This window comes from Rhipicephalus microplus, unplaced genomic scaffold, assembly GCF_043290135.1.
Source record: "Rhipicephalus microplus isolate Deutch F79 unplaced genomic scaffold, USDA_Rmic scaffold_82, whole genome shotgun sequence".
In the NCBI taxonomy this organism is placed as follows: domain Eukaryota; kingdom Metazoa; phylum Arthropoda; class Arachnida; order Ixodida; family Ixodidae; genus Rhipicephalus; species Rhipicephalus microplus.
Window position 1 is genome coordinate 499,084 of NW_027464654.1, and position 12,543 is coordinate 511,626.

General features: G+C 48.3%; 1 long non-coding RNA gene across 1 annotated transcript in view; it reads left to right on the plus strand.

Moving 5' to 3' along the window:
• Window positions 1-11,098, plus strand: part of LOC142790213 (uncharacterized) — a 61,367-nt gene extending 50,269 nt beyond the window's left edge. The window contains exon 3 of the long non-coding RNA XR_012889400.1: window positions 11,045-11,098. This is a non-coding gene — a long non-coding RNA (uncharacterized LOC142790213). The remainder of the gene's footprint in view (window positions 1-11,044) is intronic.
• Window positions 11,099-12,543: the final 1,445 nt, after the last annotated feature.

Genomic DNA, 12,543 nt, shown 5'->3' on the forward strand with positions numbered 1-12,543 from the left:
ATGGACGCTTCGCCCCACTCATCATCATTAACTCCGCGGATATGCTGTGACACCGTTTTTATTGACATGCAATGCAATGAAACTGGCTACTACTACGACGACATGGGACGTCGTTGTCGTCTTCGTAGTAGTAGTAGTAGTAGTAGTGGTAGTAGTAGTAGTAGTAGTAGTAGTAGTAGTAGTAGTAGTACGACTCACGGCGTAAGAAGCTTCGGCCCTAAAACAAACAAACAAAACAGGGGCACAGAAGTACAAGACGAACACGAGCGATTGTGTTCGTAGCGCTTGTGTACCTCCCGTACTTCTCTGTCCCTGCTTCTTTTCGCGCACTATGCGACAAACTAGTTTACAAAGAACCAACAAGGCCATATTGGTACCCGTATTGACAAAGAAGAGCCGCATGGTTGACCCGAAGCTCTGGAGCAGGTCTGTCTTACGAGAAGAGGCTGCTCAAGTGTGCACTGTGGCCTCTACCGGGTCTGGCTCGCGCACTTGAGCTGGTTTGCTTGAATTGTGAACATTCGTTTGACTCGCGGGAACAATGTGTGTCTTTGTGCATACGCACCCAATCAACATGCAAACCATGCTCAACAAGTGCATGTGACAATATTTCTTCTAATAGAGCAAAGTTTATTCAAATATAATTTACAATACAACATCATAATGGGTCACGAGAAAAAAACTCAAAAAAAACGACAATAAAAGTGTGAACAGTAAGAACCCTGAACATAAGGGCTATAACAGTTAATGATGTTAGTAATTCTGTAAAGGTGTACAACACATCAAACGTGGGTCGCTTCTCGGTTTAAAGCTATTTACACAACACCTATCTGTAAATAGTTCGTTGAGGTGGCAATCCTGTCACTTATGCAAAGTTTCTTCATTGTGCGCAGGTAGAGTTTGCAGCTCAACTCGGGGCGAACACGACCGTCGGAGGGACAGCAGACGTCCAGGAACAGGGCCTCCTCGCCGTGGGCCAGGACCAGGTCGGGCCGCACGCAGGACACGACGATCTGCTGGTTCTCTCCGAAGATGGTGTACCGCCCAAGGGCCACAGGAGACACATGGTGCGAATTCGGATGCGGTTTGCCGTACGGCAAATCGCATCCGAATTGCATCGAACAGCCGCATCCGACAGGCGTACAACAGCATGCGGCAACGATTCGCACGCCATGCGTGCAGTAGCCGCGGCCGCAGCCAATGGCAGCGCGGAAGCGTGACAAGGGGTGCCACAGCTGGGCGCCGTCGCAAGTTACTGCCTCGCCGCTCTGAATGCCCTTGTATTTTTCGATATCGCCGTTGTCAGTGGCATCAAAAACATTAGATAGACTGTTTCTGACGTTAAGTAACTCATGATTGAATAAAGTGATGCTTGAAGCGTGCTATTTCTGCAAGGCAACGCCCGTTTCCGAACCAACGACGAGATGAGCCGTGATGGAAGCCCATTTTGCAGGTAAACAGACAGTGGTACCGGTGGTCTCGGTGAACCGGCCCGCTTCGTTCCCACCTTTGCTTTTTACATCGGGGCCGTCGATTAACCAGTTGCATGGGTGAAAGCGTCATATAAGTGTACGAGTTTTTAACGTGTTGGTAAAAAGAAACGCTCGACAATGAGCTCACGTTGGAAAGAGAGCGGCGCTACCGAGACCGTCGGCCTTGCTAGGCCTACGCTCGGAGTCGATAATGAATGTGGGCTGTGTCGATGTTTGTCGCTTGCGAAGGCGTAGCTTTGTTGGCTATGTTATTAGGCATGGCTGCGTGAGCTTCTTTATTTTGCACTTAGTAAAGAGGACATGATGTCTTCCGAGCGGGCAACCTGGGGCGGCCGTATGGGCCATTCGCCCCATGTGTCGTGAACCGTCGTACGCCGCATCGGATGCCAAATCGCACCATGTGTCTCCCGCCAAGGCGCGCAACGATGGCGTTGTGGCGCTCCGTCATGGCCCGGCCTTGCGGCATGCACCGACAGAGGACGTGCGGCAGTGTCTTCTACCCGTACCCACAGCACAGGCACCTTGATACATTTAGACACCTTGATACCTTTAAACACCTTGATACCTTGGCATTTTCAGACAATCTTAAGGAGAGCACAGACAAACTTGTATGCTCTAATGATACACTTGTTTTATCTCTTCATTGGCGTCCTCATTCAAATAATCGATTGCCCTGGTCCTAAATCCTTCTGAATTTCACCTATGGTCGCGCTACCTCCGAAATTGGTCAAGTCTATTCGCGGCAAGATCGGGCTATAGGTGGCAGCACCGTCCCAGCGAAAGTGTGGATAGACGGTTGGCGACGCGTATACCAGTACACGTAGCGGCGCTTCATTGCGTGTGGTGTGAGCCGATTGTCGGCGGATAAAATGCGTTGACTACAGTTTACGGTTAATATCTACACTCTTCTCTACTTAATCGGTGCACGACGCCTTTGCAACGTTAATACTATCCTCGAGTAAAGCGCATTCTGCCTTTCACAGGGATGCTCGCCCTGGGTGACCCTCTTCACGCTTTCGCACTTTAACACGCCTTAGCTTGTACAGAAATCGTGGTACAGAAACAAGAGGGATCACCCACTTCTCAAAAATACTGTAACTATACAACACGTGGTGCTGAGCTAAGCCCGCTTTCCTGCAACGTCCATGGTTTCTTAGGTGCTTTAAGTTTGCTTCACGGCATAACAGGCACGGCGTGCTCCGCATCTTCAATCGAAATGAAACCCTCCTCCACGCTCTAGTGTGCCTGCGTCGGTAAACTGTGCTAGCTCTCGCGCAACGCGGAGCGATGCCACGCGGCGTGGTGTCCGTACTAAGAGTGAACAACCCTGTACCTTCGCTTCATGAAGAAGATGGATGTTGACGTCAGCTTGACGAACGACACGCTCCCATTTTGTTCTTCGGTTGTCCTTAGGAAGCGTGAACACTCGCAGTATCGGTCCCTTTGGCGCGACAATTCACCACGCAGCATCGCCCAATTGTTCGGATTTACAGCCGTACAGATTGCGAATATCCAGCACACAAAACGCATCACATCTCCACGCTGCAAATCACAGACACAGAAAAATATGGTGTTCTCAAGTCGCCAACAAGAACACAAGCACACCACGAAAACTTTCGTCGAGCTTGGCAATCCATGGTTGTCGAGCGACGAGAGCCAGCGTAGGCACGTCTGTGCAGCGAGACACACTGGTCAAAACGGAGTGACGTAAGAGCCCGTGACCGACACAGTGAGCAGGCCTGGAATTATCTAGGTTGCATTGGGTGGTCTCATCTAGAGTTAGTGTATATGCTACCTTTAAGTAGCAGAGCTGCGCATACCTTTTCCTTCCACTGCTGACGCCGCTATTCTGCGAGCACTGTTACGTGGTGCAGAGTGACGTTGAAAGGTGAATTTCACTCGGCGAAGCACACTTTACGTGCACGATGGCGCGGTGCCCGTGCGTTCTCTGCCTGCGCCGACTTCAGTCGCATATAGTGACCGCCATTAGGGGCTCATTTTGGTTGAACAGCGCACACGAGACGACGACGAATTAAAATGACACAGACAGGCGCTGACTCGCAACTAACATTTACTTGGAAAGAACAGCTGATATATAGGTGAAATGGAACTTAGCAAAAAATGCAAAAAATAAACAAACAGCAATACGCCCGCACCCGGCGCAAGCAAAGGAAAATATATATACATTGGTATCATCTTCTGCAGGTGCTAAAAAGATAGCTGAATTCTGCGTTGCTCAGCGCAATTGACGGCATGCTGACACACTTATCGTTTTCCCGTCGGATGTGGAAGCGTTGAATCACTTTTCTTGCTAAATGATTTTTTATGATGTGACAATATCACTGTGTCGTTGAAGAAGAATACGCAGCCACATTCGTGACAATGAGTGGCGAGGGAGCACAGTTTTGAGTCTGATAATGAGCGTTTGTCTTGTCGAAGGTGAACGTTGATGCACCTTCCACTTTGGCCACGATAAGTGGCCAAAGGTAAGCCGCTGAATGTAAGCCGTGCGTCGTAATAAAAGAAGTTAAGTGTTCGAGGTTTAGTACCGAAACTAGCCCGTGTTTCCGTATTATTGCTCAAGGTTATGGCATGCGCTGACGAACAGACGTGACTTCTGGTCTGCTTGTCATCGCCTTTTCACCCTCCTTCGTAGCTTTCAGCGCGCTTGCGGAGAACAAAGTGCTTAGAGCGTGCGACAAATCCCTGTATCTGCGCTCACACTTGACTCATTCTAAAAAAAAAGTTTTTGCGGCACTTTGTTCGTGAGGCGATGAACTCATTGAATGAAGCTACTGGGCAAAGAGTTTCAGGGCCTCAATACGGACTATTTTATTTCATCAGAGGCTGCAGGCCTCAGGGGTGACCAAGTTTCTTGTCTACATTCACACGTACCGCGGCACCAGGATCAGCGAAAGGTCTCCGGTTGTTGCTGGTGCCCTGAGGGACCAAGTTGGGTGCCGTCGGGCAGCCCTGATGCCATGCCCCGGACAGTCGAGCGCGTCCAACGACGGGGCTGCCACCTGAATGCCGTGGCCACCACGGCTCGCTGGCCACCCGAGCAACAGCGCTTTGCCGTGCCACCATCGGCATCGGGGTGAAAACCACCTCGACCCCGCCTCGTGAACAGCCAGGCGTTACTGAACGAAGAGTCCGCATTGCCAGTCCGGGACAACTTCCAAGACAGAAAACTGCTGCAAAAAGCGCTTACGTTCCAAGGGTACAATATTCACAGCTACTGGGTCAATCGAACTGACGAAACAACGGAGATCCTGGCGAGTTTTCATAAAAGAGGAGCTTTCGTTGCTGCTTTAACGTGGTTTCCCGTGCGTTCGTTCTCTTTCAATTCGAAGTTCTGCAGATGAAGGTGGACATATGTGTCTGGTTCGAACATAAATAACATGAAACCGTGTCGTGTACGTCATGAAGGTCTTTATCTCAGTCATGTGTTTCACATACCCGTATACCACGGGCTGCATTATGCGTGTATGCGGCTATGCGCCTTAACGTTTGTATTTACCTAAAAGCGACAACAACAGTCGTCAGTAATTTAAACGGGAAAACCTTTGAAAAATCCGGCCTCGGCAGCGTTGATCCGACCACTGCAAAAAATAAACATGAGGATCTTAGCAGGAATCAGACCCAAGCACTACATGGGCATTCATGCATTTTACCACTAAACCATGCAAGGTCTTGAATCTACGTTGTAAAATGCAGGCATCAAGTTGGTGCAAAGTGAGTATGGTTACAATGCACAGCGATTTAAATTTACAGCAAGGAGATATGCATTGCGTATGTACTCTTACATTAAACTACCTTTCACCCTTCCTTTCGAATTGGTCGTTATCTGTATATGATTGGCTTAAATATGCTGTGTCATTCCCACAGCACCAGTTCGTTACTCGAGGCACCAATGACGCCAAAATGATTCATTGCGTAATGAACACGCTCGATGATGGATAGTAATCGTTGTTCGGTGGAGATATCACCCAAAGCGTGGATGGAGAGAACGCAGGGGTCTGAGTCAAGGTCTGTCAAGTCGGGCGTTTCAACCGGATAACGTGACAGTCTGCGTCTGTGTGCAGGCGTCCCGACTTGTAGTGGACCATGAACGAGTATTCTTGCAGACGGAGCGCCCAGCGACCGAGACGTCCAGATGGGTCCTTAAGCGATGACAGCCAGCAAAGAGCGTGATGGTCCGTAACAACGGAAAAAGTTCGGCCATACAGGTAAGGCCTGAATTTCGCCACGGCCCACACTAAAGCTAGGCATTCACGCTCAGTGATGGAGAACTTCCGTTCGGAGGTGAAAAAAGACAACTGGCGTAAGCTATCACGCGGTGCTTCCCGTGCTGTCGTTGGCCAAGGACCGCTCCAATTCCATGGCCACTGGCATCGGTCCGAAGATCTGTAGGTGATGCAGGGTCGAAATGGGCCAGCATTGGTGGCGTAGTCAGCAGATGGATAAGAGCCGAAAAGGCGTCCGCTTGCTCTATGCCTCATGCGAAGGGAACGTCCTTCTTTAAGAGATCAGTAAGCGGTCGAGCGATGTCGGCGAAGTTGCGGACAAATCGACGAAAATAGGAACATAGCCCTACAAAACTTAGAACGTCCTTGGTTGAGCGTGGTTCAGTAAATTGTTGTACTGCTCGCACCTTTTCGGGATCTGGTTGAACACCATCGGCACTGACAAGGTGGCCGAGTATGGTGATTTGGCGTCGTCCGAAATCGCATTTTGCAGAATTGAGCTGGAGAGCAGCTCTTCGAAAAACATCCAGAACGGCTGACAGATGTGATATATGGCTGTCAAAGGTAGGTGAAAAAACGATGACATCGTCCAAGTAACATAAGCAGATGAACCACTTATATCCTCGGTGAAGGGAGTCCATCATGCGTTCGAAAGCTGCCAGCGCATCACACAGTCCAAACGGCATGACTTTGAGCTGGTAGAGGCCGTCGGGCGTAACGAAAGCGGTTTTTTCACGATCCTTGGGGTCGACGGAAATTTGCCAATAGCCGGACCGAAGGTCGATAGACGAAAAGTATTGGGCACCATGGAGGCAATCGAGGGCGTCATCAATCCGAGGCAAAGGGTAGACATCTTTGTGGGTCACTTTGTTTAAATGGCGATAGTCCACGCAAAAGCGCCAGCTGCCATCCTTCTTCTCAACGAGCATGACTGGGGAGGCCTAGGGGCTGGATGATGGTTCTATCACGTCTTTAGTAATCATTTTGTCCATTTCATTCTGAATTACTTGGCGTTTCTTATGAGATACGCGATATGGACGCCGCCGTATAGGACTGGTATCACCAGTGTTGATCCGGTGAGTCACTGCAGTTGTTTGGCTGAGAGGGCGGTGGTCAAAGTCGAAAACGTCTCTATATGATGTTAGCAGACTACGGAGGCTGGCAGCTTGCGCTGCAGTGAGGTCGGGAGCAATCATCTTCTTAATGTCATCTGCAGGCAGAGTGTAATTGCGGCCAAGACAGGGGGATGTAGTATCGGTGTCCAAACCAGTAACGTTGAAGCTGTCAAGTGGAGATAGGGTGGCCAAAGGCATGTCTTGCGGAACAACTTGAGTCAAGAGACTCGCGTTGAGTAGTGGTATAACCACTGTATTATTAGCGACGGCGACAACAGTGTGAGCAAGGGCGACGTCTCGGGCCATCAGTACGTCGACTATAGGAGTGACGAGGTAGTCACAGTCGGGCACATGACGTGACCACGACAAAGTGACATATGTAGCAGCTTGCGGAGGCAAGCGAACGTGGTGACGAGAGCATAAACGGGGAGAATAGTCAGCTGGAAAATCGGCAAACTGCGGCAGCTCAAGCTGAAGAGCACTAGTGGCACAATCAATGAACGCAGAATGACGTGACAGGAAGTCCAAACCAAGTATTAGGTCTTGAGGACACATTTCAATGACGGCAAACTGAACTAATAACCGTAACAATAAATAGGAGAATGAACTATTTTCAATACAGCATATTGTTTGCCATTGGTTCTTCGACATTTAAAAATTTCAGACTGCCATAATATTGCCTGCCTGTTACATGACGTCACTAATCTACGAAATGTCATGGTGTTCATTACAGTGCATACACATTAAACAGCGCATTATGAAGCTGAATAGTACATAAGGCTTTTTGGAGTTGCCGGAAAGCATCTCAATTAAAATGTAATTCAAGTAGGCTAGCCACCGATGACATTAGCAGCGGCTACTTATAGCTGTTGGCGAGATATAATAATATTGCTACGTGCCAGTGCATGGAGTTGAAGAAGACACAGCAGATAGACTGGTGCGAGCTAATCTGTGTGGCGGGCACTGCTCCCCTAACTGGCTGTAAATACATCGGTGACTACCCTTCTGAGTCAGTCTCCTTCTCGTAACATATTTAGTGAAGGTGCGGGGTAGATGGTCGGCAGGGCTGTGGAGAACGAGACTGGCGACGTTGGGGGGATGGAGAGGGGGAGTAGCGGTGTTCAGAAGCAGGTTCCTGGGCGAAATGGTCGCGGCTGGTCTCATGGCGATAGGCTGGACGTGCATAGAAGGGACGAGAAGACGGTTGTGCAGGAGGACCCCAGCGACTTCTGCAATGGCGAGAAATGTGCCCGATTCTGTGACACGAGAGACAGACTGGCGCGAGCTAATCTGTGTGGCTGGCGCTGCTCGCCTAACCGGCTGCAAATACATCGGTGGCTACCCTTCTGAGTCAGTCTCCTTCTCGTAACAATATTAGTATAATAAAATATTATCACTATGCGCTAGCTTGTGCGCATGTGCATTTCTGTGAGCTCACCCTTTTTGCGAGCTCACCCAGAAAGAGAGGAAGAGAGAGAACGAAGGAACGCTGCACGCGTGCTTCTTTGCTGTCCGCGTTAAATTTTAAGATGTAAAAGAGAATTGAAGATTAATGAAAATCAACCAACCAACTGACTCGGCTCTTAATTAAGCCTTCATAGTGGTAAAAACTATGGTCTTTTACCTTCTTCCTGGTGATGTTGCAGTGCAGGCTTAAAAGCTGTGCTTCCAACCATGCTAGAGTCCATAGCTTTATACTTCGCAAGCTGCCGCCATCACTCCAAGTTACTGTGAGCAAAGCTGAGCAAGTTTATCAAAATTTAAAGTAGCAATATTTTTTTGGTGCTTCTAGTACGGCAAAACTAAAACATTAAAAAAAATCGCAACACTCATCGGCTCACAGCAGCTTAGACTGAGCAGCGGTGGTTCTATTCCTTTTCGATGAAAAAAAAAGTTACTTTCCAGAAACAGCAAATGCTTTGACCGGTCGATAAATAGTTAGCTCGTTCCCATATGTATAGCTCCATCTGCCAGTCACGGCAAAATAAAAGCATGAACAAATGATGTAATGCTATGGGGCCCCTGCTCAGCGATAGCCCGCTCTGCGATACTACAGGAAAAGGCGCGAAAGCGCCGCATATATGTATACCCCGTACCACATAGAGCCTAATAAGAAAATCGTCACAGTGGAAATGGTGGAAAAACTTGGCTACATATTAAAACGTTCACTCGTAACATTTTAATTTCCTCGGATTAATATAATTATGGAGGCGCCAAAACTGTAGGCCCGTGGGCTCAGATTTGGGTGCATGTTAAAGAATGCACAAATGGTCAAAATGACCAGAGTCCTCCACTACGGCGTCTCTCATAATCATACGGTGGTTTCGGGACGTTAAACCCCACATATCAATCAATCAATCAATCAATCAATCAATCAATCAATCAATCAATCAATCAATCAATCAATCAATCAATCAATCAATCAATGAATGAATTGATCAATGAATGAATGAATGAATGAATCACTCACTCAATCAATCAATCAATCAATCAATCAATCAATCAATCAATCGGAACAATATAATTGAGTGATTACTGTGGTAAAGGGAAAGCTCGCCTCAGTTTTCCCAGCGTGTAGCCAATAGTGACCATTGTCGAAAGGGAGGAGGGGGGCTCAGCCCCCTAATTCTTGTGAGTGAGAAACACGTGTTCTCCTTGCCCCCCCCCTCCCCCGGCTGATACGCCTAAGGGATATGCTAAATGATCGCTGTCACATGACGAAAAATGCACGTGCCCAATTGTTCTTAGGGGCGAAGCTCCTTAAAGCGGCACCCGTTCGTCCCTTGTTGTCGTAGTCGTATTGTGTAACCAGTGTTACATTTTGACCTGCAAGGTGGTGCCGATGGGAGATTTATCCGGTGTTTTGTTGAACAATAAAAAGTTCGTGGAGTGCGCGTTACCTAAAAGCCGAATTCTCCGCCTCTCATTCCCCATTAGCAGCCATTGGCATGTACATTGAGCACAATCTGACAAGAAAGGGTTGCTACGTTATACTCGCTGGGTGTAACCTCCTTAGTTTTAGAAAGGTTTAGCGAGCGTCGAGCCGCAGTGCCAGGAATACAATGAACTAGTATATACCATGAACTCGAGGTGGTTAAAGGTGGGAAGTAGATACGAAGCGCAAGCCGTAAGAAAGTGTGCGTGTGCCACGTCTCGTTTAGTCCTTGGAATGCCCGCTGGATGGCGGTGCTTTTATATGGGTAATATATGATGAAAAGATGCGAGCTAGATGGTAGTACTTGGAGTGTTGACTAGATGGACGAACGGACACACAGACAGATGCATGAACGGACGCATGAACCGACGCAGGGGCGGATGCATGGACGAACGCAGGGACGGACGCACGAACAGACGCACGCACGGACGGGTGGATGGATGCATGGACGGTCACACAGACAGACGCATTGACGGACGGAAGCAAGAACGAATGGACGGACAAATGCTTCGCCCCACTCTCCATCATTCACTCTGTGGATATGCTGGCATTTTTTTTTGGCGCGGGCTAGCGGAGTTCAATGACTTTTGCTTTTGATGTGCATTGCAGGAAAATGTGTGCCTGCATTTTATGCCTATTACGAAGGAAGTGTAGCCTACAACGTTTTTTTTATTTCTTGATGCTAAAAAACGACAATAGATAGATATCGTAAAGGCGTTACCGCTGTAAACGTGTCGCTCTAAGTGTTTCACTACACGTTCGGCCAATGGGCTCACGGCTGAATCTGGATTTGCAGGCAGAACCACAGCTAGATCAAGATGTGACTCCGAGACAAGATGAACATGTACATCAGCGAGATGGCCTCCTTGGTGCCCATGTGCAGGCCCAGGTCCCGGAAGCTGGACAAGTTGACCGTACCCCGCATGGTCGAAAAGCACATCAAGACATGCTTGTCACGATCACTGAGGTCGACGAACAATGTTCCTTCGAATGCGCGTGCTTTACAGAAATTCAACTGATCATTTACTGCACATTTAATGATGAATGATTGCACAGAAAGCGATGCCATGTATTCATTCAGCGATCGTTCGTTGCACTGCGATACTTCGCAACACTTGCTCGCATTGCGAATGTCAGTCGGCAAATCAGTATCATTAATCGACTCATGGGCCATTTATGCTTAAGAGAATTACTGGTGTTTATGGTGGGTGGTCGTATTTAGCTCATACCATTAATATGTCTTCAATCATGCAGGTTCCATAAATTTGTACACGGAAGGGCACTACGAGCTCTCATGGTTGTTAGAGGAGGATGTCAAAAACGTTGTTTTACAGGTAAGTGATAGCGTAACTTGAATTCTGAAAGGTCCTTCCCCTAAATAAGCTTCGTTTAACTAAAGTTTGAAGTTACCCACAAAGCTTCTTTTCACTTGCGATCAAGATATCAATCGACTAGCAACCTCTCGTCGTATTTACTGCAGCTACTCTGAGGCTGTCTTTATCGGACATTGTTTGGTGCCACGTTGCGCATTCTTTTGTACTCCCGCACGAATAAGCTTTTGCAGCAAGAACCACAAATTGTTTATCTGATGATAACCATGCGGCGGGACATTCACTCTTTGCAAATGCTCATCGTGAAAAATTGAAGTTCATAAACTATAGACGAGAGCACACCTATCTCGCACCCAGGCGCCTTTGGCGGTATACTCTCGCTCCCAGAGACGCCATAATTTGTTTGGAACTGCCAAGGCGTGCCTCGCCAGCATGTCATGCAGGGGCTCTGGGAGTTTAAAACGCGAGAAAGCGCCTGTTCACGCTGCGCCCGCTTATAAAATGTCATCTGGGTACTACTGCACTGTCATCTGATGCGACAACAATCAGTGCAAGGTGAAGAGATTTCTGAGCACTGCCTGTGAAGTTCACAGCGCATCGCGGGAATCGTGTCGTTGTGGTGTTTTGCGATTGCACAGATTTCCATCCACAACGAAAAAGCTGAGCTCCACCACCCTATAGGATTTAATTCCAATCAGCAGGAAAAACTACGACCCCAGTGAAGTGTACGAGTAAGTATACTTGTTACGTTTATTCGCGCGACTACAGCTGTCCCACTTAACAGCGGCGATTCGCGTGCAGTATGCCTGTAGTATGTGGCATAAAACTATTGCCCTACTCTTTCGCAGGCCGCATGTCAATAATTGGATATACGTATTACGACTCACGCGTGGATACACGCGCCGCGCATGTTTAGTACAACTGTAACGACCTACTGTTGCGATGCAAAGAGACGTGAACGGCGTGGAAATCATGGCTTTCTACTCAGCCGAACTGCGACATGCCTTTACTGTCACTAGGCGAATCTACATGTGCTTTCGGCCGGTGTCACCATAGCCTTTTAAAACCTTGTTCTGGCTGGTACTTTTTCACCGCGTGTGTGTTCCGAGTGCCCGACGGGACTGGCAATTGATAGACATGCTGTGCATGAGCGTAAGTTGGAGCCAGATTCTAGTGCTTCGTTGACGCTGGTTTACAGCACAAATTCTGCCTTGTCACAGCCATGGCACGCCACAGTTAACGCTGTTCACGTTTCTTTCAGTTGGATAACACGTACCTGATGAACTTGCTTCTGCAGTCCGGCAATGCGCATGCTGCAGACCTTCCGGACTGTCGACAAAGGTCTCTTCGACGTTTCACACAAAATCAGCATAAAATTCCAGCTCGAAACAGGAACAGCCCAAAACATGCTTACAGCTGCAC